We start from the raw sequence: 25,853 nt of genomic DNA, 5'->3' as shown, positions 1-25,853 counted from the left end.
TCCTACAGATCAGATGCCCCGCACATCAAATAGCTTTTCTCTTTGGATGACTCTTATTTTTGCCATGTCACATGCTGCCCTCGCAGGTCCAATTCAGTACTCACCGGAGGCAGGTATGTTAACTTGCCTTTCCCAAAGAGGAGAGCATAACCCGATGCTGCGGTGCTGAATCAAACCGTTTCTTGGTTGAGATCTGTGCTTCTCCTACTTTAACAGGCTTGTAAATTACCCGGGGCTCTTGTTAAATAGAATCTGATTCGGTGGGTCTGGGTTGGGGCCTGAGATTCTACATTTCCTTTTTTTTTTTTTTTTTTTTGGAGATTCTACATTTCTAACAAACTTCGCTGCTGCTGCTCTGAAGACCCCTGCTTTAAATAGCAAGGGGATTAGTCCTCAGCCCAGGCTGCTCAGTAAGATCAACTGGAGCAGCCGTTTGTTTGCTTGCTGTTTTTGAAGAGTAATACCCAGGTGCCCAGAGATTTTGATTTGACTGGTCTGGAGTGGAGCCTGGTGTTTTTTCGAGAGTTTCCTAAGTGATTTGTTATGTAACCAGGATTGAGAAAACAAATCCAAATTAATTTTTTCAAACTGAGTAGTAATCATGAGTGGGTGGGTCAGAATCAGAAATAACATTATAAATATGGTTTAAATGAAATAGAAATGAGCAGAACACAGTAGAGCACTTTTTAGTAGTGTGAATATTGTTTTGTGACACTTTTCGGCTCTATCCATGTAGATATACAGATCTCGACGTTAAATATATTACAGTCAAAATTTTGAGAAGTCTCTTGGAGTTACCGAACTCTGCCATCAGTGTGAAAGTAACCTAGACAGACACTATGTCAACGAGTGAGCATGGTAGTGTGAACTTTGTATTTAATTCAGTTTTTAGACATCATGAAATATTTTCTATTGGTTACTTTTCAACCATTTAAATACATAAAATCGTTCTTAGTCCATGGGCCATCTTGATTGCCAACTTTGAGATATCTTGTTTCTTATTTTTAAAAAAAGATTTTATTTATTTATTCATGAGAGACACACACAGAGAGAGGCAGAGACACAGGCAGAGGTAGAAGCAGGCTCCATGCAGGGAGCCGGATGTGGGACTTGATGCTGGGTCTCCAGGAGCACACCCCAGACTGACGGCGGCGCTAAACTGCTGAGCTACCCAGGCTGTAGCCAAGATATCTTTGTTTTTGACCCTCAACCTGATTTAATCAGTTACAACAATTACTTCAGCTTGCTCTCAAAATAGTCTCCTATTATGATTGGCTACTTCATCCTTTGTATTTTCATTAAAAACACCTGGATTTAGGGGTGCAGCCTTTTGTGGTTGTTAATAATAATAATAATTGTTATTGTGAAAACAATATAGTATTTGGGGCTTTAAAAATCTGTGTTCAGTGAGGTCCCTGGCCAGATCACACACAAGAGCATGTGACTCTTGATCTTGGGGTCGTGGGTTAGAACCTCATGTTCGGTATAGAGATTACTTAAATAAAACTACAACAAAAAAATATCGATGTCGAGTCTTATGTTAAATATGACAAAGTAATTTTAGCAAATAACTGAATCACTGGATAGAACATATGTGTCTTTACACTTTTGTGTAGCAGAATTTCATTTTGATAATGAAATCCCAACACTTCGATTAGTAAATTGGCAGTTGATTATAAAAAAATAGATTTAAAAGTATGCCTTAACAATAAACAATTGAAGACAGATAATTACCAAATGTAAGCAAGTTGCTTACCAGAAAACATAATTCTTTCATACTATTTACAGAAAACTTTTGTTCTTGAACAGAAAACTAAACAATTTCAGTGAAAGCCATGGTTAAGGCACTACTTCCTTTTCTCAGTCACTTGGCATGCCATATAGTATAGTAACCTGTTGATGCATTTTGTTTTAGGCCACTCATGAGGCCAGAGATAAAAGGTCTTGGGTACTTTTTGGGGTGAGGGAGAGTGTTCTGCTTCTTTTGGTTATAGTAATAAATACTTCCCGAATGCTCACTATGTACCTGGTCCTCAGCTCAGCCTTTGAAGATGTGGCAGTTCAAAAAACATACCATGACTTTTGAATTCCCAGAGTTTCCAGTCTAATGGCAGAAGCAGCCATTGGGCTGTTAAAGATAAATCTAATTACCAATTATGTTAAAACCAGATGTAGGTGCTATGAAGAGAATTTGACAGGAGGGACTCCATTTTGATTCGGTTTTCACAGGAGGCATCACTGAGGGGCCACATTTCAGTTGAGGCCTGGAAGAAGCAGGAATTACTTGGGACGAGAGTGGAAGAAACAGCTTTCCAGGCAGGGAAGATGGTGTGTAAACATTGAAGGGGAGAAGCAGGGGGCCGCTTCAGAGGGAAGTGAGGCCATTGCAGTCAGAACTGAGAGAGGAAGAAGTAGACCCGGCCGTATCACACACCTTGTGGCCAGGTTAGGACACTGGCTTTTATTCTGAGGTTAATGAGAACAGATTTTTAAGGTTTTTTTATTATAGAAAGTAGTAATGTGAACAGATTCGCATTTTGGACCTTCAGGAAGACTAAAAGGTTTGTTTTGTCTTCAAGTGCCAACAGAGTAGCACATGGTAGCATATTAACTTGCTGGGGTTTTTGTTTTGTTTTAGATAGAGAAGATGTGCTTGATTGGGAGTGGGGTGGGGCAGAGGGAGAGGGAACATCTCAAATAGGCTTTATGTCCAGTGGAGCTCAATCTCACAACCCCGAGATCATGACCTGAGCCAAAATGAAAAGTTGGATGCTCAACTGACTGAGCCACCCAGGCACCCCTAGCTGTTACCATTAAAATAAATACCCAGGGCAGCCCGGGTGGCTCAGCAGTTTAGTGCTGCCTTCAGCCCAGGGCATGATCCTGGAGACCCAGGATCGAGTCCCACATCGGGCTCCCTGCAAGGAGGCTGCTTCTCCCTCTGCCTGTGTCTCTGCCTCTCTGTCTCTCTGTGTGTCTGATGAATAAATAAATAAAATCTTAAAAAAAAATACCCCAAATCACTCTGGCTTTGCTTAGAAAATACACAAGTGGAGGAGGTGCCAAGAATGAAAGTGGAAAGACCATTGCTGTGCTCCTAGCAAGAAATGGTGGCATTTTGAACAAGAGGGGCAGCGGTAGAGATGGAGCAAAGAGATGGTCAGGTTATTGACTGGATATAGAGAGGAGAGGAGGGAAAAACTAAAGATGACTCCCAGTTTTTGCTGGAATCACTATGTGAAGAGGAACATGGGAGATGACCTAGGTTTCAAGGAGTAGATTAATCAATTTTGAAAACTTAATTTGAGATGTCTATGAAATTGTCAAGGTAGGACACCAAGGAGGCAGTTAGGATGTCTATGAAATTGTCAAGGTAGGACACCAAGGAGGCAGTTAGGTATAGGGGGCTAGAAATCAAAAGAGACCATTAGGATGACAATATATATGTGGAAGTTGTTGGCATCTGTGTCATTTTATTTTTTAAAGATTTTATTTTTTCATGAGAGACAGAGAGGCAGAGGGAGAAGCAGGCTCCATGCGGGGAGCTGGAGGTGGGACTCAATCCCGGGACTCCAGGATCATGCCCTGGGCCAAAGGCAGGAGCTAAACCACTGAGCCACCCAGGGATCCCCTATTTTTTATGATAAGTGCTAATTTACTGCCTACTATGTGCCAGGCACTGCTCTAATTACTGAGACTATAAAGAGAAACAAGGTGAACTTTCATAAATGAAATCCTTTGAAGATATGGTACTTAAATTAACCAGAACATACATACAGTTCAAGAGAATCAAAGAAAGTGGAGTGCCTCAAGGTGACATCTGAGGAGGTGAAAATGAAGACTGAGAACAAGCCATTCAAAGATCTGGAAACAGCATGCTCCTGACCAATGACACAGCAATTGCAAAGTTCCTGAAGGAGAAATGAACATGATGTGCTTGAGGAAAAGTGAGAGACTTGGTATGGCAGGAGTGAAGTCAACAAAGAAGGAACTAGAAGAGAGGGGTCTGAATCATAATGGAGAGTCCATGGAATAGTTTCAGTGTGACGGGAGGTCATTAGAGGATTTTGAACAGGGAAGGACATTATATGATTTCTATTTTTCATTTTTTTAAAGATTTCATTTATTCATGAGAGACGCAGAGACAGGCAGAGACACAGGCAGAGGGGGCAGCAGGCTCCATGCAGGGAGCCCAACGTGGGACTCTATCCCAGGACTCCAGGATCACGCCCTGGGTTGAAGTAGCGCTGAGCTACCTGGGCTGCCCCGATTTCTATTTTTCAAAAGCTTCTGTTGAGAATAGATCATAGGATCTAGTGAGGAACAGGGAGATCCATCAAGAAACTAGTAGAATCCTCCTATTCATATATTAGTGCTATAGGCTAAATTATATCTTACCAAAATTCCCGTTGAAGCCCTAACTCCCAATGTGATGCTCTTTGGAGATGGGAGTTTGTGGAGTAATTAGGCTGAGATGAGATCATGAGGTGGGGCACTTAGATGAGGTAAGATTTGATACCCTTATGAGAATCAACACCAGAGAGCTTGCTCGTTGTCTCTCATATATGAGGACACAGCCTGAAGGCAGCCATCTGCAAGCCAGGAAGAGGATCCTCACCAAAAACCTGATTGTACCGGCACCTTGATCTCAGACCTCCAGCCTCTAGAACAAAATGATTCATGTGACAGGTAATTCTAGTGACAAAATAAATGCATGCTCTAAACTGACCGGTCTATATGGTATTTGTTATGGCAACCTGAGCAGACTGATAGAGTGAGAAAGCAAAAAATGATTTGTGGAGGCTGGTACGGCCTGTCCCTTACCGAGTTAGCTAATCTGGGCAGGGTTCTGATTTCCACTGTGAACAAAAGTAGTGAGTTTGCCTGGCAAGAGCAAGGAATTACTCTGGCTTGGACTATAATTCAGCTCTTGAACAGGAGGACAGCTTCTAAATTCTGCAGCTTGTTTCCCTTCTGTCAGTTTCCCTGTCATGTTCATTTTCTGTCTCTGAGAAAGGCCGAGCCATCAATGTACAGAGAGCATTTCCACAGGTTGTGGGATTAGACAGTTCTCCAAGGGCACTCACAACTCCATCTACCACTATTTATTAGATCACTCCGAGCCAGAAAAATCTATTGATGAGTAGTAGCCTATGATAGGCCATTGCAGCCATAGCACAGTGTCCTGAAATAGTCACCCATCATCATGGTTATGTTGAGATTGTTTCTCACTGCACTGAGTACATTAAAGGGCTGTATTTCTACCCATCAAACAGAGTTCTGGTGCTGGAGCTCCTCAGAGATACCCGCAGTGAATGAAAGGTAGCACTATGACAATGATTACTTTTGGGAGAGTGCACAGGAAGATGCCAGCTGTGCTGGGCTGTGTAACAGAGTGGGTGTCAATTAAACTGAAAATCCAATCAGTTAACTTTAAATTATTTAAATTTCCCCATGAAGCAAAATTGCAGGTAGGCTGATTTGTCTTGTTCAGTTTTCTCACCATACATACATTGGGGAATAGGCTGCAGTGAGGCATAGATAAATTGCTATTCTAGGCTATTCCTAGGATACCTGTTTCACAGCAGTGCATTCAATGTCTGTTTTTCCTTCTGAGGAATGCAGAGGCCTGGAAAAAAAAAAGATTTTTTGGTTGGATGTTTGAACCTGTCTGGTTTGTTCTCACCCTGGGTCACTGAAGAAAAGCACCCTACCCCTGCCATATTAAGTGAATCACAACCAGTGTTTAATTACTGCTTTCCCAGGGCTGAGTCAAAGCAGCTCCTTTGACCTCTAGAGTGAGAGATTATCAAACCTGCAGCATACATTCAGTGGCAACTGAACCTGGCAGTTATGATCTGGGATACGTGAGAAGCTGACAAGTAGCCTGAAAAGAGGATTCTATTCCAAGCCTTTGCTATCCTAGTGAAATCACAACACAACCTGAAGGAGCCCTAAAATGTAAGGCCTCAGTTGGAATCTACACTGTCATGAACTTGTGATTGTATCCCCACATTACTGTGCCTCTGTTACTTCCCACACAGCTGCTCAGGGAACGCACTGAGATGGCAAGAGAATTTTCTGAATGCTTCTCAGCCTTAAAGGAATGACAATGAGAAAGGTGCTAAAGTTTTTCTCAATTTTATTCTAAAAAGAAAGATGACCAATGCCTGGGTGGCTCAGATGATGATCGAGCCCCATGATGGACTCCCAGCTCAGCCAGGGGTCTGTTTCTCCCTCTGCCTCTGCCTCTCCCCCTGCTTGTGTGCTCTCTCTCTCTCTTTCTCTCTCAAATGAATAAATAAAATCTTAAAAAAAAAAACCCAACAGACTAGATGACCAGAGACGATAGTGCTTAACAAATGTCTATATACTTTTCACATTCCCCAGCCTCCCTGACACATCTGGGCCATGTAATTAGCTGTGGACATAGGATGAGGGCAGAGGCACTTGGTCACTTCCAGGCCTGGCTCCTTAGGATGCCCCACCCATCTGATTCTCTGTCACCTTCCTTGTTGGAGGCATGTACAATTGTATAATGACAAGATGGTAGAAACTGCTAGATATGTATCAGACCAGAGTGCAAGGGAGAAATATACATCTTTGTTATATTAAGCCACTGGGATTTTTGGAGTCTGTGCATTGTACCTAGCAGTGCTGATGATCCTGACTACTATAGACCATCTTCCTGCTGCCTCATGAATTGGTATTCAGGCACTGTACCTTGTCGTAGTCTGACCACATTCGAGTAGTAGTAAAGCTTAGGCTTGGACTAATGGGTAGGAAAACTCAGTTAAATGCTTGCAGTTAAATGCCTTATGTGCTATTGACTATACATACAAAGCAGTGGGCTGGAAATTGTGGGAAACACCAAAAAAGTGTAAGTGAATTTCAAAGAGGATTATGTGAGAGCCAAGGGAAAAATGGTTAATAGATGAAACGGTTAAATAACAGTGGTTCTTATAAAGAAATTCAAAATATGGGAAGTCTAGTGTGATTTGGACTTATCCAAAGAATCTCCAGGTGTAGTCAAAGGCATAGCCCCGAATAAAACAAACAAAAACAAAAGAAAACAAAAATAGTAAATGGTTAAGTGATTCTTTTTTTTTTTTTTAAGGTTTTATTTATTTATTCATGACAGATACACAGGGAGAGAGAGAGAGAGGCAGAGATACAGGCTGAGGGAGAAGCAGGCTCCACGCAGGGAGCCCAACGTGGGACTCAATCCCGAATATCCAGGATATGGCCCTGGGCTGAAGGCGGCGCTAATCCACTGAGCCACCCGGGCTGCCCTGGTTAAGTGATTCTAAAGAAGAGTTTTCTCTTGGGATCTGCTCATGTAGAGTACTAACACTTCAAACAAAGCTGATGAACATAGGGCTTATGGTCTTCATGTATCCTCAGGCCTTAGAATGGATTCTAATTCTTATAAAAATTAAGAGCCTACCCTCTCATCAAAAATCCTTACTTTTTTTTTTTTTATTTTTATTTATTCATGATAGTCACACGGGGAGAGAGAGAGAGAGAGGCAGAGACACAGGCAGAGGGAGAAGCAGGCTCCACGCACCGGGAGCCCGACGTGGGATTCGATCCCGGGTCTCCAGGATCGCGCCCTGGGCCAAAGGCAGGCGCCAAACCGCTGTGCCACTCAGGGATCCCAAAAATCCTTACTTTAAGGATGTCTGGCTAGCTTAATTGGAAGAGTATGCAACTCTTGACCTCAGGGTTGTGAGTTTGAGCCCCACGTTGGGTGTGGAGATTACTAAAAAAAAAAAAAAAAAAAAACTCCTTAATGCTACAGCTTCTCAAAAAAAAATAATATAGAAACAGCATACAGCATGTATTAAGGGCAAATCAAAAAGAGCAAAATACTGATAATAGGTTGGAAAAAAAAATCCAGTATATGAGAAACTCTTTTGGAAAAGATTTAACAGGCCAATTCAAGAATATGAATAGGACTATAATGTGTAATATGGATTAGAAAAGGTGATGGACACTAATTATTGCTTTAATAAAAATCAGATATTTTCTTAGGCAACTTGAGGAAATTCTTAGAATAGGTAAAAATCTATGTTAAAAAAGAATAAATACATCCTAGAATAAGTGGTAGGAAAGCCCAATATTGGGAGTGTATATCAGTATGAGCTTATCTAAAGTTTAAGAAAAGATTGTCTCTAACATAGAAACCTGGAGACATGCCCTGTGTACTGTTTTAATTTTATGGTAATCAGAATCAATATTTGAGTCATAAATATGAACATTTCTAACAGCAAATAAAATTGATCAAAAGGTGTTTATTAAGGGTCTATAATACATATCAAACTACTTATGACACAGATATTGCCTTGCTGTGTGAGAAAATAAAAACAGATTCCAGGTAGTGAAAGAAGAAACATAATAAGATGATAATAAAAGATTATAAGTATATACACTGTTTAAAGATCAAAGCTTAAATGAGCTCTAGGACAGCAGATACAATAGAGTCAATTATTGAGTTTATATGGGCACTAAAAGGAATAAAGGCAATCTGGAAGTTAAATTTTTGTTTATGTAAAAAAAATAAGAATATAAAATGCCAAGCCACAAAGATGCTTAATTTCTTTGGATAAGTATATCTGTTTTTTAATTTTTATGCTTTAAATCCTTACTTCAGTATTTTACTCTGAAGGATAGAGGCTATTTGTCCAAATCCTACTTTCCTTGTGTTCTCAGAAATCACTAATACCAGGACACCTGGGTGGCTCAGTGGTTGAGCGGCTGCCTTTGGCTCAGAGCGTGATCCCAGAGTCCTGGTATTGAATCCCACATCAGGCTCTTCTCGAGGAGCCTGCTTCTCCCTCTGTGTATGTCTCTGCCTTTCTCTCTGTGTTTCTCATGAATAAATAATCTTAAAAAAATCCAGTAATATCTTGGGGGAACTTCAAAGGAAGTTGTTTTATAACTTTGCTGGTTGATTTTTGTGATTTACCAAATGAAATATAGATTATCTGTAGAAATGAGGTTATCTCATTCATTAAGGGTATTAACACATTTTTCTTTAGAACTGTAAATTCTGCATTTGTAGAGATTTTTAAAAAGATTTTATTTATTTATTCATGAGAGAGGCAGAGACATAGGCAGAGGGAGAAGTGGGCTGCCTGTGGGAAACCTGATGCGGGATTTGATCCCAGGACCTTGGATCATAACCTGAGCCGAAGGCAGATAGATGTTCAACCACTGAGCCACCTAGGGGCCCTATAGAGATCTTTTTCTACAGATACATCACAATAGTCCAATAAGGAAATTTATTATTGCTATGATGCAAATAGTGAACCTATTTACGTTTAGTGTAAGATAAACCTGGGATTCCAATTTATATTTTCTGACTCTACATCCCTTGTCACCTCTCTTTCTAGGAAGTACTTATAACTAGAAGAATGCCATTCTATTAACTGTCTACTTGAACAACGCGGATAAGTAGCAGGTAACCTATTTTAAATAGGCAAGTAGAGACAAACTAGAAAAAAAAATTTTTTTTTTATTGACTTGACTGAAATGACACAAAGTTGGTGGCCTTGAAATAAAAAATATTTTATTTAAATCATGAGTTATAATGAAGTTCATAAGAGAACTAGTTGAGAAGTAGGAAACAACATGTATCCACAGATGGTCTAAAATTGTGTCGGTTTTCAGATGAATCAGATGTACCCAGTAAATCGTGTTTACATCTCTGGTGTTTCCCCTCTTTTTATACTAGTGATCCTGTTGGTTTCAAAGTTAGTACAGAAGGGACTTTCTTTGTGGAACCCGTAGTTAGAAATGGTTTCATTTCAGAGCCAAAGTACCAGAACCTGCCACAGTGATTCTGAACAAGGGAAAAAGAGGCTTCCTTTGTACCTCATCCCTCATTTAAGAGTTTGCCCCTTATCCCCGGGCTTTCCCAATCCTTGGGATTGATTGAGTTTCTTTTTGAAGTGTAGTTAACATACGATGTTTCATTAGTTTCTGGTGTACAACATTGTGATTTGATAAGTCTCTGGGCCATGCCATGTCCACCACCAGCATAACTGTCATTATTCTCTCTAGGCTTTTTCATCTTTAGTGCCTTTCCCTTCTTTGCGACCATCCCCAATCCTTATGGACATTTTCAAATCTTTGTCCTAAGAGACTCTTTCCTCTATCCTACATTTCTTTCAGTCTCTAGCCATCTTGCAAAATTTCTAAAAAGGAGACTTTTGATGGTTTCACATCTGTGCCTTCCTCTTCTTCACCATACTCTGGCTTTCATTCTTGCCCCCATTCCACTAAACTTTTCCTCAAGAGTTCTCCAAAGACTTGTGTATCAGCAAGTATGGAAGCATCTGGGCCTTACTGTTGCAGCATTTAATATGTTTGAGTACATACTGTGATTGTACCGTTCTGGACTTAGGGCCTTCCTCAAAAGTGCTTTCCTCCTTCTGCTTTAGTCTCTTTTTAAAATTTTTATTTTTGTTTTAAAAGTTATTTATTTCAGAGAGAGAGCAAGTGGGCATGGTGGGGAGGGTCAGAGGGAGAGAAAATCTCAAGCGAAGATTGCGCTCAGCATGGAGCCCAGCTCAGGGAATCATGTTGCTTTCCTTCATGCTTCTGCTGGGACCCTGATACACTGATGATTCTCCACAATTTATCCCCACTTTTCTCTTAGATTTTTCCATTCATGAAAGACAGAGAGAGGCAGAGACATAGGCAGAGGGAGAAGCAGGCCCCTTGCAGAGAGCCTGATGCAGGACTCTATCCCGGGACCCTAGGATCATGCCCTGAGCTGCAGGCAGACCTCAACTGCTGAACCACTCAGGTGTCCCTATACCCACTTTTCTAATCTTTGCCAACCAGAGCCTGTATTTCTTTGCAAACGAAGGCTCACAGTTTCCACTTGGATGTGCCTTGGTCACCTCAGGATCAGCATTCCCAAAACCAAATTTTTTCTTCCTCCCAATTTTTCTTCTACATCTTGCCCCTTTTGGGGGACTAGCATTACCATTTCCCTATTCACCCAACATAACTCAAGTCATTTTTGGTGTTTCTTCTACCTAACTCCACTCTTTACGTTATTTAATCCGTTTCTCAAATTCTTGCCCTCTTCTTTCTCTCCTCTTATTCCACTCTAGCACAGACTTTCACCATCAGTGTCCTGGACAACTGAGAGCCTCCTGGCGTGTCCCTTTGCTTCCAGTCTTTCCTAATCCAGTACATGGATTATGATAATCCATAAGCATTAAAACTGTTTCCTCTCATCAAATATTAAGGTAGAATTCAATGGGAAAACTCATTGCAATAACATTTTTGGTAGGGAAAAAAAAACCCCAGTACTGTTAGGTTAAAAAACTGCATAAAACCTAATCTGTTTTCCACATGACTTATGGGCAGAGGAGTATTTGTAAAGTGAAAATATGTTCCATCACTTCCCTGCTTAAGACTCCTTACTGTTATATTGTCTTCAGACTCAAGGTTAAGGAGAACAAGGGTCTTACCTTCTACTCCTTTCTTATCTTCCCACATTTTTCTGCTAATTTGTGTTTAACTTCCAGAGATCACTCTCCTCTTTAATAATTCTGTGCTTCGTACATTCTGCTTTCCTGCCCAGAATGGCTTCTGCCCACCTGTTCTTTGCCTGTCAGATGTCTATTCCTCCTTCATTAATTTGCTCCTCTCTACCTTTCTATGCTCGTATCTCCAACACTCTCTTTAAAGTGAGCCCTTCCAAAAAAATAAAAAATAAAAAAAAATAAAGTGAGCCCTTCCCTGGGACGCCTGGGTGGCTCAGTGGTTGAGCATCTGCCTTTGGCTCAGGTCATGATCCCGGGGTCCTGGGAAATAAATAAATAAATAAATAAACAAACAAACAAACAAACATAAATCCTCATCAGGATCCCCACAGGGAGCCTTCTTCTCCCTCTGCCTGTGTCTCTTATGAACAAATAAATAAAATCTTAAAAAAAAAAAAAAAAGTGAGCCCTTCCCAAACATCTTCCAATCCTTTGAAATTACTCTTTCCTACTTGAGGGCTTTTATACATGCAATTCTGCCTTGAATACTCTTTCCCTGTTTAGTTTGCCTGACACTTAGCCTTCAAAATTCAGTTCAGATGTCACCCCCTGTATGCTTGACTTCCGAGCTATCCTCTGAGCTTAGATGATAGCGTATTTTACCATTATCAAAGCACTGTACTGTATATATTAAATATAGTTTCTATTTGATTTTTACTGCAATCTATTAATTAGGGCACTACTAGCTATTGTAGGAGATAAGCTCCTACATCTAAGTAGCTAAATGCAGTAGAGGTTTATTTCTGGCCCCCAAAGAAGTCCAAAAGAGACCTTTCTAATTGGTGACTACCCTGAGCACGAGACGTGGTCTCAAGTTCTATCTGGTGGCTTAGTTGGTTTCAATACATGTTTACTTTGAAAAAGGGGAAGGAAGTGTTATGGGCTAGGCCTGCTACTGTCACACACGACTTATGTCCATAAGCCATTGGGCTCAAACACATGGCCACACCTAGAAAGGTTGGGAAAAGTAGTCTAGCTGTGTTCCTAGGAAGAACAGCAAATGACCTGGTGAGCAGTCATCTAGTCTGTGCTAGAGCTGGACACTGCTTTGTATCTATCACTGGTGTTGATCATAATATATAGTTCTTGAATGAATGTGTAAATGTGAGATAATAGGTCTTAAAAATCTCAGCACTGAGGAGACTATTCTAATAATCCATAAAATAGCCCCTAGGGAATCTGGACAGATTCAGAGAAGGACAGAAGAGATTCTTAAGGAATTGGAAATGAGGTCTCTGTGGAACAGTTGAAAGTTTTGGGTTGTTCTTCATGAAATAAAATAGCCTAAGAAAAAAAATTCCTCATACTTTTCTAAGTTATCAAAATCTTAAAAAGTACTCCAGATATTATACTTATTCCACCACCAAACTTGGTTGGTTGGTTGTTAAAGGGTTTTCAGAGGTGTACGTAGGTATAACTAGGGTTCCTAACAAGAAACAGTGCCTATAGTGATCTTTTAAAAATTTGTAGGTTGGATGAGATTTGCTGATATTGCTAAAGTAACATCATTTACTTATGATGTGTAAATCTTTTTAAAAAATATTTATTTGAGAGAGAGAGAGCACACTCCAAGTGGAGGGGCAGATGGAGAAGAGAGGGTTGCAAGCAGAGCCCACAGCCCTATGTGGGATTCCATCTCAGGACCCTGATCACTTCCTGAGCCGAAACCAGGAGTTGGATGCTAAACCAACTGTGCCACCCAGATGCCCCATGATATGTAAATCTGAAGAAACATTTTGTCCATAGATCTTTAGAAATGCTAGGTGGTGAGATATTTATCTTTTTGTTTGTTGTAATTGTAGAGAAGAATGTTAACTTTTCAGATTAAAAAATAAAATCTGAAACAGGATTTACCCTCTTGATGCTACATTATAATTAGTTTTTCTCTTTTACTGTGTGCAATAAAAGATAAGAAAAGTTGGGCATAATGAACTAGGGTAGAATTTCTATGTGATTCTTGCTAGCAGTTCTCAGGTTAGAGTAAGAGGGGGAAAAAGATGAAGAGAGTGCTTGATATCATGGTTGGTCTAAAGTTCTGAGGAGGAGGTTTTATTTTATTTATTTGTTTGTTTGTTTATTTATTTTTAAAGATTTTATTTATTCATGAGAGACACAGAGAGAGAGAAAGAGATAGAGAGGCAGAGACACAGGCAGAGGGAGAAGCAGACTCCAGGCAGGGGGTCTGACCCCAGGACTCGATCCCAGACCCAGATCACGCCCTGAGCTGAAGACAGATGCTCAACCGCTGAGCCACCCAGGAGTACCCGTATTTCCTTCTTTTAATAAAGAGCCCAGTAATACTGCTTTAGTTTATGTCACAAGTAAAATATATGTGAATAAGCTGTATAATTGGAAATAGCATAGTATGGATACTGGGGAAAACATTGGGATGAGAATCAGGACACCTGGGTCCTCCCAGGCCTGGCACAAGCAATATCATCCTAACAAATATAAAACTAAAATGAAAACTATCATGGTTATGAATCCTGTGTACCTGAAGATGAGACATTGCAGGAATTTTCTATGTGAGCACTAGAGCCGAGTGATTAAAAGTGGGGCCGTGGAATCAAATGAACTTGAATTTGCTTTGTGACCCTCACATATGAATGTGTGTGTCTTTGGGAAAGCTACCTGGTCTGTCTAAGCTTTAGGAAATGAGGATAATGTAATGAAACGACCCAGTGCGTTGCAGATGGTTAGTTTGAGAGTAAGATGAAATAATTGATAAAAACTTTTAGCCAGGGATCCCTGGGTGGCGCAGCGGTTTGGCGCCTGCCTTTGGCCCAGGGCGCGACCTGGAGACCCAGGATCGAATCCCACATCGGGCTCCCGGTGCATGGAGCCTGCTTCTCCCTCTGCCTGTGTCTCTGCCTCTCTCTCTCTCTGATGACTATCATAAAATAAATAAAATTAAAAAAAAAAAAAAAAAACTTTTAGCCAGTGCCTGGCCCTTGCTGACCTAAGATTATTATATGTGCATTAAAAAATTCTGCATTCATCTAGTCGCTAATGCTAATTTGTAGACCAATAATTGGTCATGAAACAATCTCCATGAATACTTAGCTTTGAACAACTTCAAGAACATGGCATAGCGTGTATACTTTATACAACACAGGTTACTTGATTCTACTTTCATAAAGAAAAAATAAAACTGTTACACTGAGAAAACGGGTTATTTATAGTTGAATAATATATTTTGCATTAATTAGAATTGCTAAACATGAGAATGGCTTATTTTGTCCCAAGCTAACTTTACAGACATTCAGAAATTTCTTGTTAGTATACAGTTGTTTCTTTCACTGTCTCCATTTTTAAAGATCTCAAATTTTATATGTAACTTGATAAAATAAGAGAATTATAGGCACAGGAAATCCTTAGTAAATCAGGCTAGGCTAAATTGGGGAACTGTTCACACACATGTGATTTGCTAATAATGCAAAAATTAAATATTTCAGTTACAACCAAACACTTCAGGCATAAAGTCGATTTTATCAACCACAACCACTGACCAGAGAAAAACCTAAATAGTTAAATTTACTTATATTTCCACGGATAGTCATAATATTAAAAAATAAGAGTTTAAAATCATAGATCCTTTGTAACAATTAGAAGTACATGAAGTATATTTACTTCAAAATGCAAGAGAGTGATAAAAGTTTGTCAGGGACTATGGTGTAAAACTCCTTTATATATGTGTCATAAGAAAGGCTCAAAAAAAAATCTTGTAATAGGCTAGTGTTAACTCTTAAAATGTTTACTGTAAAGAATTTCTTACCTTACAAGGTAGTGGGCAGACTATAAGGGGTGAGGTGGAGAGAAATTAGTATTGATTCTAGCCTCATGTACACATAGATCATTCACTCAATATATTTTCAATCACCTATGGAAGATACCATGCTTGGTACAGAGATTAGATTAGATCAGATTGACTGTAACACGATATTTATAGAATGTTATACAAACATAGGAAACAAGATAGATACAGTCACAGAGAACAAGATAGATAGTCCCTCCCTTCGTGGAACTTAAACTCTCCTTTAAAAAGGAGAGACCTATATGAAACAATAAATCCTGGTATAGTTGGAATTGTGACAAATACTAGGAAGATGTACAGAACACTGATAGAGTACAATCAAGGGAGACTGTCTTGGTTTGGAGGCATCAGGGAACATCTTTACATGAAGTGCCACTAAGCAAAGCCCTGAAGGATGAGTTGGAATTAGCTAAGAGAAAGCTGAGGCCGGGGCAGAGCACAGTGAGGTATGTGTGCAGCAGAGGAATTTCTTTGTTCAGAGACCCAGAGAAAGCAGGTATAGCTGGAAACAGGCTATAGAGTTAGACAGGGTCCATGATAAGATTTTGGGCTTTATCCTAATAATGGCGTAGAAGAGACAGGAACAGGAAAGTTAATTGTCTTTGTATTTTAAAATCTTTCCCCCCTCTGGCTGCACTTAGGAGGAGAATGGTTTCAAGGGGCAAGTTGTTGGGGAGACAAGGCCTTTTACATTGGTCCACAGTGAATGATGGTGGAAGCTTGACCGGGGCATGCAGGGGGCATAGAGAACAGTGGATGGACTTAGCTTCCTTCTGAATCCTGGAAATTTCCCTTACTTTCCTATGAAATCGGCTATGGATTCTAAAGGGAATTTACTGTATTTTACTACTGTTTTTGTTTTTAGAGCACTTAGGCCACAAGTCTACTAAGTCTTCTCCTTTATATGGCTTTGAAGAAAGGATTTCACATTTTATAAAAGAGAATCTAGACCTAGGGAAATGGTGACGACTCTGATTCCTCTAGCCAGCCAGCGAGCAGCAGAGCGGAGGGAGAATCGAAGTTGTTTTCTCTGCCGTGTCATAGTAAGCTACATCTCTCCTGTTACACAGTAACAGGGAGGGGAAATGAATCCACTTCCTTTTAAGGCCTGTACATAGTGTGCCTTGGTCAGGTGAGCTTACAACGACTCAGTCCAGGGCTTCATAAAAATAACCCAAACCTATGTTGGAGCACTTTTTGCTGAGACCTCATAGCGCAGTGAGAACTTTGAGGCTAGAAAGGCATAACTCTTATGTATGGTCTATTATTTTAAGTTCATGACACATCTAGACCTTTATTCCTTATCTGCAATGCTTTCCCAGTTCAATGAAGAGTACCTAATTTTTAAAGGTCAGGTTAGAGTGCAACTGAAGCTGATCCAACCAGAGAAGTGTTTCTTCAAATCAAACATTACATAAAATTAATTTCAAAGAGAGTAATAAGCATTTTTATGTTACATGTAAATACTGTCAAGCCAGCTTGAAGCTGCTGCTTAAAATTTAGTGTGCGTAACAGATGGACCACTTTAAATAAATACACTCCATGTATTGTATTTAGTATCAGTAGTTACTTTCCTGTCTGTGCCCAAGTGGTCCTTACGAATGCCCTCTGCTGTGTGCCTCAGTGTGCTGGCCATCTCTATTTAGGACAGAAATCATCAAGACTTGGACAGGAGCAGAGGTGGAAAAAAGGGAATCCTTTTCCTCTTTAGAAGGGAAGTTAAAGTTATGTTAAAAATAGGAAAGGGAGAGGATCTGATGGATCAAGGAGTTAGAGGAAGAGGAAGGGAAGAGAGAATGGATGGAGATAGGAAGCAGGAGATTGTAGAGAGAATAAGATGCATCTCATTATGTCCTTTCTTTTCCCCACATCTTCATTGTCTTCTCACTTAGAAACACATTCAAATTAGCTTAAGTGGAAAACAGGAATTTATTGGAAGGACACAAGAAATATTTGACATGAAACACAGTTTAGATCACAGGAAGGACCAGCATCCATAGCAGCACATTAACAGGTTCCAAGAAAATTCTCTCCCTCTGGTTTTCTTATTTTGCTACTTCTCCCTCCCTCTTTTATTTTCCTGGCTCTTCCTCCCTACTCCTAACACATAGATCCTCCTCTCTTCTCTGTGTTCTTCATTCTTTTTCTATGCATGTGGGCCCTCTGCCTGTACATTCTCTTGACATGACTGGTTCTCTGGAGCCCCTGAAAAATCTCTTCATTTCAAATATGCACCTCTGCATATGCACCTCTGTCCCCAGTTGCAAACTCCCAAGTTAAAATAGCTGGTTGGTCTGGCTTAGGTCCGGTATCCTTCCATGGTTCCATCAGTTCTGGCATAATTGCCAAAGTAACTATTCTTTTTGGACGTGTGATGAGCTACCAGGTGGTAGAGAAGGAGAACTGTGGGCTAACAGCCCCCTTAATATGTATATACATATACATATTAATATGTATTCCCTGGTAACCCAGCTCCGAGCTTTCAGCCATTGTCCTCAGTTTCCTGCTCTAATCACAAGAGTCTTCAACCTCTTATAATAGAATTTCTCACAGTATTGTTTAGATCATTTGCATCAAATGCATTAACAAAAACAACAAAAATGCAGATTGTCAGGCACTTATGGCCCTTACCCATTCCAGATACCTTGTGTATCAAATGTACTTTGGAAGTGGGCAGGAAAAATTCACTGTTATAAGACCCTTTCTCTTGGAAAACATGCCATGTATTTCAGGTAACACATAGTCTAACTTCTGGAATAAACATTGCAAATAATAAAACCTAGTGATAAAAATATATACCACTTTGAACGTTAAAAGGATATTCATTTTCAAATTTCAGAAAGGAAGGAGACGATACTATCCTGAAAAAATTAACATGCAGAATGTTCTTTGCCATGGTATTTGCTAAGTGCATCTGCAATAACAGTAGGTCTTTAAGGAACCCAGGAAATCTGCATTAGTTCAGTCACATTTCTGCCTCTTCCGTATCCATCTTGATGACTCTCTATTTTGAGTTTATTTTCTATTCAATTTCAGTGCTATTCAGATACTCCTGACATCCCTTTCTCATTACAACTATGCACTAGATCTTATCATCAAATGCCACTGTTGCCCTGTGAAAGTCATCCACGACAAACTTGGGCTAATCCTTCTTACTGACTGACTGATCATTAATACACATTCTTCTTAGACTAGATCCTCTCCCTCTCTGTTCTGTGAGCCTGTGTTTTTCAAATTTGAGTACATACATCCCTGGAGATACCATTTTATATCAGCAGCCATAAGATAAAGGTATTGCTTCTTAACTGAAACATTCATTTAACTGAAGATTTAATAACTGGAAAACAGCCTAAAATATTTTTGTCTTAAACATGGGTATATTACAGAGAAAGATAAAAAACATCACTTTAAATTTTAAGAACAAAGGTGAGCCTTCAAAAAATTTGTGCCATGTTCCCGATTCCCAATTTGGGGGACATATTTACCTCAAAAATATTTTATTAATTTAGCTGATCTTAGAACACATATATTCAACAAGTTGGTATTTTCAAAGATCAGCCTAAACAGTGAGAAAGCTTATAGAAAAATGCAGAGTAGTCCCAGCTGTCATCTTCCCTCTCTAATTCTTTTTTTTTTTTTTTTTAATTTTTTATTTATTTATGATAGTCACAGAGAGAGAGAGAGGCAGAGACACAGGCAGAGGGAGAAGCAGGCTCCATGCACCGGGAGCCTGATGTGGGATTCGATCCTGAGTCTCCAGGATCGCGCCCTGGGCCAAAGGCAGGCGCCAAACCGCTGCGCCACCCAGGGATCCCTTCCCTCTCTAATTCTTACTGAGCCCCAAGGGTCTCTGGTTTTCAAGGGGCTAGGTGGGAGCCAAAGGAAAACGTTTTCATTTTCAAGTAAGTGTATCTTTCAGTAGAATTTCAACAAAGTAAATATCCTCTGGAGCTGGTTTCATAAGAGGTTCCTCTTATGAAGACTGGCTCTAACCAGTTCTTGGGAAATGTGCTTACAGACAGGGATTGCCCAACTGATTTCTGTAGACAAGAAAGTACATAGGGCAATAGAGGTCATGCCAATGAATGTATACTCTATAGACATCTTTATGAACAGACTAATCCACTCAACAGTGCCACATATTTGTTACCAGGATTTAGATAATACTCTCCAAAGAGCATAAAGCATTCTTCATAAAAACTTAAGGGTAAACAATGTTGTTCATTCTTTTCCTGCTGGCAGAATGAAAATGACCTCTGTGGGAGTTATGACCATATAGATAGCTAGAGGAGACAGCTGCCCACACAGTTTAATTTGAGGGAAGCCATAAGGTTCTGACTGTTGGAAAATATTTTCCCCTTTGATTTCCCAGAACATAGCCTTCCCCATATGCTTGGCCTCCATTCCCAGCATTAGTTACCAATGAATTAGACACTAAGTAAAGCAGTTATCTCTGTAAAGTCACTGTGAAAACATACACTTAAGTGACCTGGGAGGAACATTGTTTTTTTCCCCCTCATTTATACAATAATATCTATTTACTCCCTGATCTAGGTTAATTTACCTAGATTAATTGTCAGCTTGGAAAATAAGTACTGGGATTCTGATAACATAAGACATAAAATGGTAAGTTCTTAATGAGAGTTGAGGTATGGGTTTCATGGGCTATTGCCCAGAATCAGCAGACCTGGTTGGAGCCCAGCAGAGGGCACCCTAGGAAACCAGCACAGGGAGACTAGATCCATAATAGCAGAGACAGATTTATTAGGCCCAACCTTTTTTCTCCCTTGTAATTTTTCTAAGCTGGTGCTCATCACCACAAAGCCAGTCAGGCAATTCAAGGTTAACTGGTCATAAGTAGACTGGTCAGAAGGCAGCAATTACTTCTGAATTCTATAAAGTGCTAAAACAGCGACAGTCTTCATCTTCATCTTTACAATCACCATCACCATCACCACTACCACCAACACCACCACCACCACCTCCTCCACCTCCTCCACCTCCTCCGCTTCCTCCTCCTCCATCACTCCTATGGGGCCATATGTAACTTCTCAATTGCCTCTGGTAGAATCAACCATTTTCATTCCTCTTGTAGATAATAGAAGGTTGCTGGCAGCCACAGAAAACCAAAAAATCGTTAGAAAGGCACAGAGGGGAATCAGGACTGATGAACCACATTCACAGGGCAGTTTTACATAACATCCTCACTGATTGCTCCATAATGTAGATTGCTAGAAAGGCTACCCAATTTCTTCTCTTTGAGATTTGTTTGCTCACATACCTGTAAGGTTGTTTTTTTGTTTTGTTTTGTTTTTTAGATTTATTTCTTTATTCATGAGAGACATAGAGAGAGGCAGAACACAAGCAGAGGGAGGAGCAGGCTCCCCAAGGGGAGCCTGATGTGGGACTCAATCCCAGGACCCCAGGATCATGACCCAAGCTGAAGGCAGACGCTCAACCATTGAGCCACCCAGGCTTCCCTGTAAGGTTTTGTTTTTTTTTTTTTCTTATAGAAATTGACAGATGAAGCCAGATTGGTTTTTAGAGTCGGAAGATACCGTATTCATTCAGCATACAAAATTGTTTCTAAGTATGGACTTCACTTTATTTTTTTAATTTTTAAAGATTTTAGTTATTTCTTCATGAGAGACACGGGGGGAGGGGAGGCAGAGAGACAGGCAGAAGGAGAAGCAGGCTCCATGCAGGGAGCACGATGTGGGATTCGATCCTGGCTCTCCAGGATCAGGCCCTGGGCTGAGGGTGGCGCTGAACTGCTGAGCCACTTGGGCTGCCCTGGAATTCACTTTAGATTCACAGAGATGAACCCAAAATAGAATTAGTATGTACTTGCACTATGCCAATGAGTAGAGAATGAACTTGGAAAAATTATAAAAACAAATTAATAATCAAATCCAATATGTGGAGCAGAACATGAGGATCCAACATAATTTATATTAGCCCATAACCATTTTCCTTGCCATCCCTGCCCCCTAAATGAAAAAAGAAAGAAACTTTAACAGTGACCCTATTTTGTGACAAAAATTAATATAAAAGTATTAAGCTCTGATGAGAAAAGAGGATATAGGGATCATCAAGGCCTAGACTTGTCCCTTTTCTAATACCTTTAGTTGTCAATCTTCCTCCACTACTCTTTAAAAAGCCTATGAGTGCAGAATCAAAGTGCTTGGATTTGGTAAATGTCTTACAGATATTGGTTTAATGAACATTCCCTCTGGTTGAGATAGAATTTGGGGTGATAGCCCAATTAGAGGTACTAAGAGGAAGTCTAGTCAGGCTGATGGAACTTGGTGCCCAATATGTGTACTTACTGGTGACAGCTAGCAGTGATGTGCAGGAAGAAGTTCTGGAATGTGCCAACGGTCGGGTGGCAGAGGCAGGAAAACAAGAAATCTAGAAGGGGCAGCATATAGTATAGGTGCATAGAAAAATAAGATCAGGACAGTCTATCAGTGGGTAGCATAACACCAACATGGGGCTGGTGTCAAGTAAAGATTATAGTCATTGAGAAGGCATCCACACTCAGAATATAAGGTTATCAAGATAGGACTGTAGATACTTATAAAAATAGAAGCTTCCAAAGCTAGGGTCAATGGAAAAGAAGGTTTGGTTTCGATAACAAAGAAAGCAAGAGTAGCAGCTCAACAATAGGTTGGTCCATTTTACAGATGAACAAGATGAAGCTTAGTGAGAATAAAATGCCCAAGGCCATAAAGCTAAGTACCCAATACAGGTTTTTTATTTTTTATTTTTTTATAAGAGTTTTTATGTATTCATGAAAGAGAGAGAGAGGCAGAGACCCAGGCAGAGGGAGAAGCAGGCTTCATGCAGGGAGCCTGATGTGGGACTCCATCCCGGGATTCCGGGATCAGGCCCTGAGCCAAAGGCAGACACTCAACCGCTGAGCCACCCAGGCATCCCCCCAATACAGGTTTAAAAATAAACCCTATCTGGGGTGCCTGGGTGGCTCAGTCAGTTAAGCAGCAGACTCTTGACCTCAGCTCAGGTCTTGATTTCTGTATTGTGAATTCAAGCCTGGCATGGGGCTTGAGCTAAACAACAAATCCCTACCTAAGTCCAATGCTAATTCTTCTTCTTTTTTCTTACTTTGGCCCGCACCTCTAGAAGATCAGTTATTGGAAAACTAGTAAGTCATCCTGGCTTTGTAACTTGATTTTGACTTCTGAGAGCACTGAACTAGAACTCTTCTTGTCCATAGATGATTCCAGAGCCGAGGATGGAGTTGAGTCTTTATTGGTGGTTCTCAACGATGCCTTTGTAGTGTTTAAAAAATACCAATGCCTGGGTTCCACCACCAGAGATGATAATTTAATTGATCTGAGGTGTGATCTGTGCATTAGGATTTCTAAAAAACCTTCCAAGTAATTCTAATGTGTTGCCAAGCTGAAAGCTACTGGCCATAAGCAAAGGTCAAGAGGTGTCAGCTGTTTGTACAGGACAGCTATGGTGGCCAAACTTCCATATTTCAATGTAATAGGAAAAATACTAAAGACTCATGTGCTTACGACTTTTTCTTGGACAAGTGGACCATAACCTACTCTTTGCTTTTCCAGTTTAACCTCTTAAAAAATATGCCAAAAGTAAACAGGTGTACAATTAACTTTGCAAGTCAAATGGTACTGTGTTCTTAGATTCTAAGTGCTAGTTATGTGTGACCAAAGGCAAGGTTTTGAACTGGATCTCCCAAATTGCTCATTACTACTCTATGCTTGGTTAAAACTCTTACATCATCCCACAATGGAATGTGACCCAAGTCAAGAAGAAAACAAAAACATTTGCATTGCTTTCATGATTAGTAATGGGATTAGAGAGGGTTTGAGGTGTCTCAAAACAACTTGTACTTTTCCCAACCTATTTGAAACCTGATTCATGTTACAGTTACTAACCCTGATGCTCCCAAATGATATAGCGGATGTGTAATTTTTGGATGGGTTCATTCTAGATGTGCAGTTTGTTTGGACTGAATCCAAATCCTGTAACTCATTATTTAAGGTACATTCTGAATGCAACAAATACAACAAAGTCTCTACCTTCAACCTCCATGATCAGAATGCTTGTCCACAGTTTCCCAATAGAAAACAAATTACAGGGGCAGCCTGGGTGGCTCAGCGGTTTAGTGCCACCTTCAGCCCAGGGCCGGATCCTGGAGACCCAGGATCGAGTCCCGCAACGGGCTGCCTGCATGAAGCCTGCTTCTCCTTCTCTCTCTGCCTGTGTCTCTGTCTCTCTTTCCCTCTCTGTGTGTCTGTCATGAATAAATAAATAAAATCTTAAAAAAAAAAGAAAACAAATTACACAAGTGTAATTGTGTTACACAACAGTTGTGTACGGTGACAGTAAATCCTGGTTTGCCCAGGACAATCCTGGTTTACTCCTGTTGTTCCAGCATCATTATTAATAGAACCCCATCTCTCAAAAATGTTTCAGGTTGGGTGATAAATCATCTGGCACCCTACATACAGCTCTCTCGGTGTACTTTCCCTCTACAACTCTTAACAGGGAAACCTCATGATTGGAATGGGATCCCTTTATATTTTAGAATACTCTTGTAGCTGTTAAGGAAAATAAAGTCACTGAAATATATCCATCAGGTGACCAACTTTTCTTCTTTAAAAGCACAATAACAAAGATTATTAACGTGTTTTTCTGATTAACTCCAGTAACACAGAAAAATAACTGCACTTTCTGCCTTAAGACCTGTGTTCATTATCTTTCTGCTGATAACTAACCATGTAGTCCTGAACAAAAAGTCTATCGTGATCCAAGTTTTCTCCTTTGCAAAAAAGAGTGGATTGAGTTAAGTAGTCTGTCATTTTTATGAGTGGCAGTTCTTGATTTAAGATTGCTACTTTCTTTAAGCATTTTATTTAACCAACATTTTGCTGATTATATACTTGCACTGTCTGTGTAAAGCTAAGCTCATTAATATCTACGATCAAATCTATTTAATGTACTTTATTCGGTATCTGCTTTATCATCATAATTCAACATTGATAATTATTTTAAAAATCTTTATTCTACCAATATTTATTTAATATTTACCATCTATAAAACTGTATCCATGTGGATGCTCTATGACATTTTTACAGTTACATTTCACTTATTTGGCTATTCACTGTGGCATTATCTATGAAATATTAAGGCTACTTTGGAAAATACATGAAGAGCTATTTAAATATATATATGTTTTATTAACAAAGAGAGAGTGGGGTGGAAGAAAGGAGAGGAACAGAGGCTGAGGGAGAGAGAGAATCTCAAGCAGGCTCCACACCCAGCACAGATCCCTACGTGGGACTCGATCTTACGGCTCTGAGATCATGAGCTGAAGTCAAGAGTCCTACACTTAACGGACCGAGCCACCCAAGTGCCCCATAGAGAGCTATTTTAAGCACTTAAACGTTACTGCCAGTTATAGGTATACCTTAAAAAAAAAAAAAAAAGTCTATTAAAAAAAAAACTTTTTAAAAAAGATTTTATTTATTTATTTATTTGACAGTGAGCAAGCAGAAGCGGGGGTGGGGGGGTGGCAGGCAGAGGGAGAGGGAGAAGCAGGCTCCCCACTGAGAGAGAGCCCAATGTAGGGCTTGATACCCGGACTCTGGGATCACCACCTGAGCTGAAGGCAGATGCTTGACGGACTGAGTCACCCAGGTGCCCCTATAGGTGTACTTTTTAATAACAAATGCAAAGTTTTGTGCTTAAGCTTAAAACAAAATGACAAGATTTATTCATCCCCTTATTCAGTAAGTGTGTATTAAGTATCTGCTATGTCCTTAGAACTGAGTAACGTTCTCAGAATACAAAGTGAAATAAAACAGTCTCTCAAGTAGTTCACAGCTTAGTATACCTGTACCACAGTTCAAGAGAAGTTTAAGAGAAGGGTGGCCAAATGAGATTTTGAAAGGGACACCATTAATAATTACACTAGCCCAAAAGGCATATAATTTGGGACTATCCTAGGCAGTGCAGTCTGTGGTCACTCTATACAGGAAAAAGTATAAAGTGGCTTACTGCATCCAATTACCTCCCTATCCAAGGATTGGTATTCTGACCAAATTGGACCGCTTAAAGAAAGAAGGGTCATGGTTGGGGCGCCCAGGTGGCTCAGTTGGTTAAGCATCTGACTCTTGGTTTTGTCTTGAGTTGTGATCTTGGGGTCATGGGATCAAACCTCATGTCGGGCTCCTTGCTCAGTGGGGAATTTGCTTCTCTCCCTCTCCCTCTGCCCCTACCCCCATTCTCTCTCTCTCTCTAAAACGAATAAACAAATCTAAAAAAAAAAAAATTGTCACAGTTAACAAAATGATAGGCTATATTACATGGTACAATCATATTTTATTTACTACCCCCCCAACATTCTTTTATAGAAACATATTTTTATGATACCCTAGTAAAGAAAAAACAAAAAACAAAGATAAGTGAGAAAATGTCTTGAG

At 40.0% G+C, this 25,853-nt stretch overlaps 1 long non-coding RNA gene across 3 annotated transcripts in view; it reads left to right on the top strand.

Annotated features, from left to right (window-relative positions):
- The first annotated feature begins 7,128 nt into the window (after positions 1-7,128).
- LOC140613319 (uncharacterized) overlaps positions 7,129-25,853 on the top strand; it is a 128,103-nt gene continuing 109,378 nt past the window's right edge. For all 3 annotated transcript variants that reach the window (XR_012014468.1, XR_012014467.1, XR_012014466.1), the window contains exons 1-2: positions 7,129-7,295; positions 9,396-9,463. This is a non-coding gene — a long non-coding RNA (uncharacterized lncRNA). The remainder of the gene's footprint in view (positions 7,296-9,395; positions 9,464-25,853) is intronic.

Source organism: Canis lupus, chromosome 2 (genome assembly GCF_048164855.1).
Source record: "Canis lupus baileyi chromosome 2, mCanLup2.hap1, whole genome shotgun sequence".
Classification (NCBI taxonomy): domain Eukaryota; kingdom Metazoa; phylum Chordata; class Mammalia; order Carnivora; family Canidae; genus Canis; species Canis lupus.
This window is presented reverse-complemented; position numbering and strand designations above follow the sequence as displayed.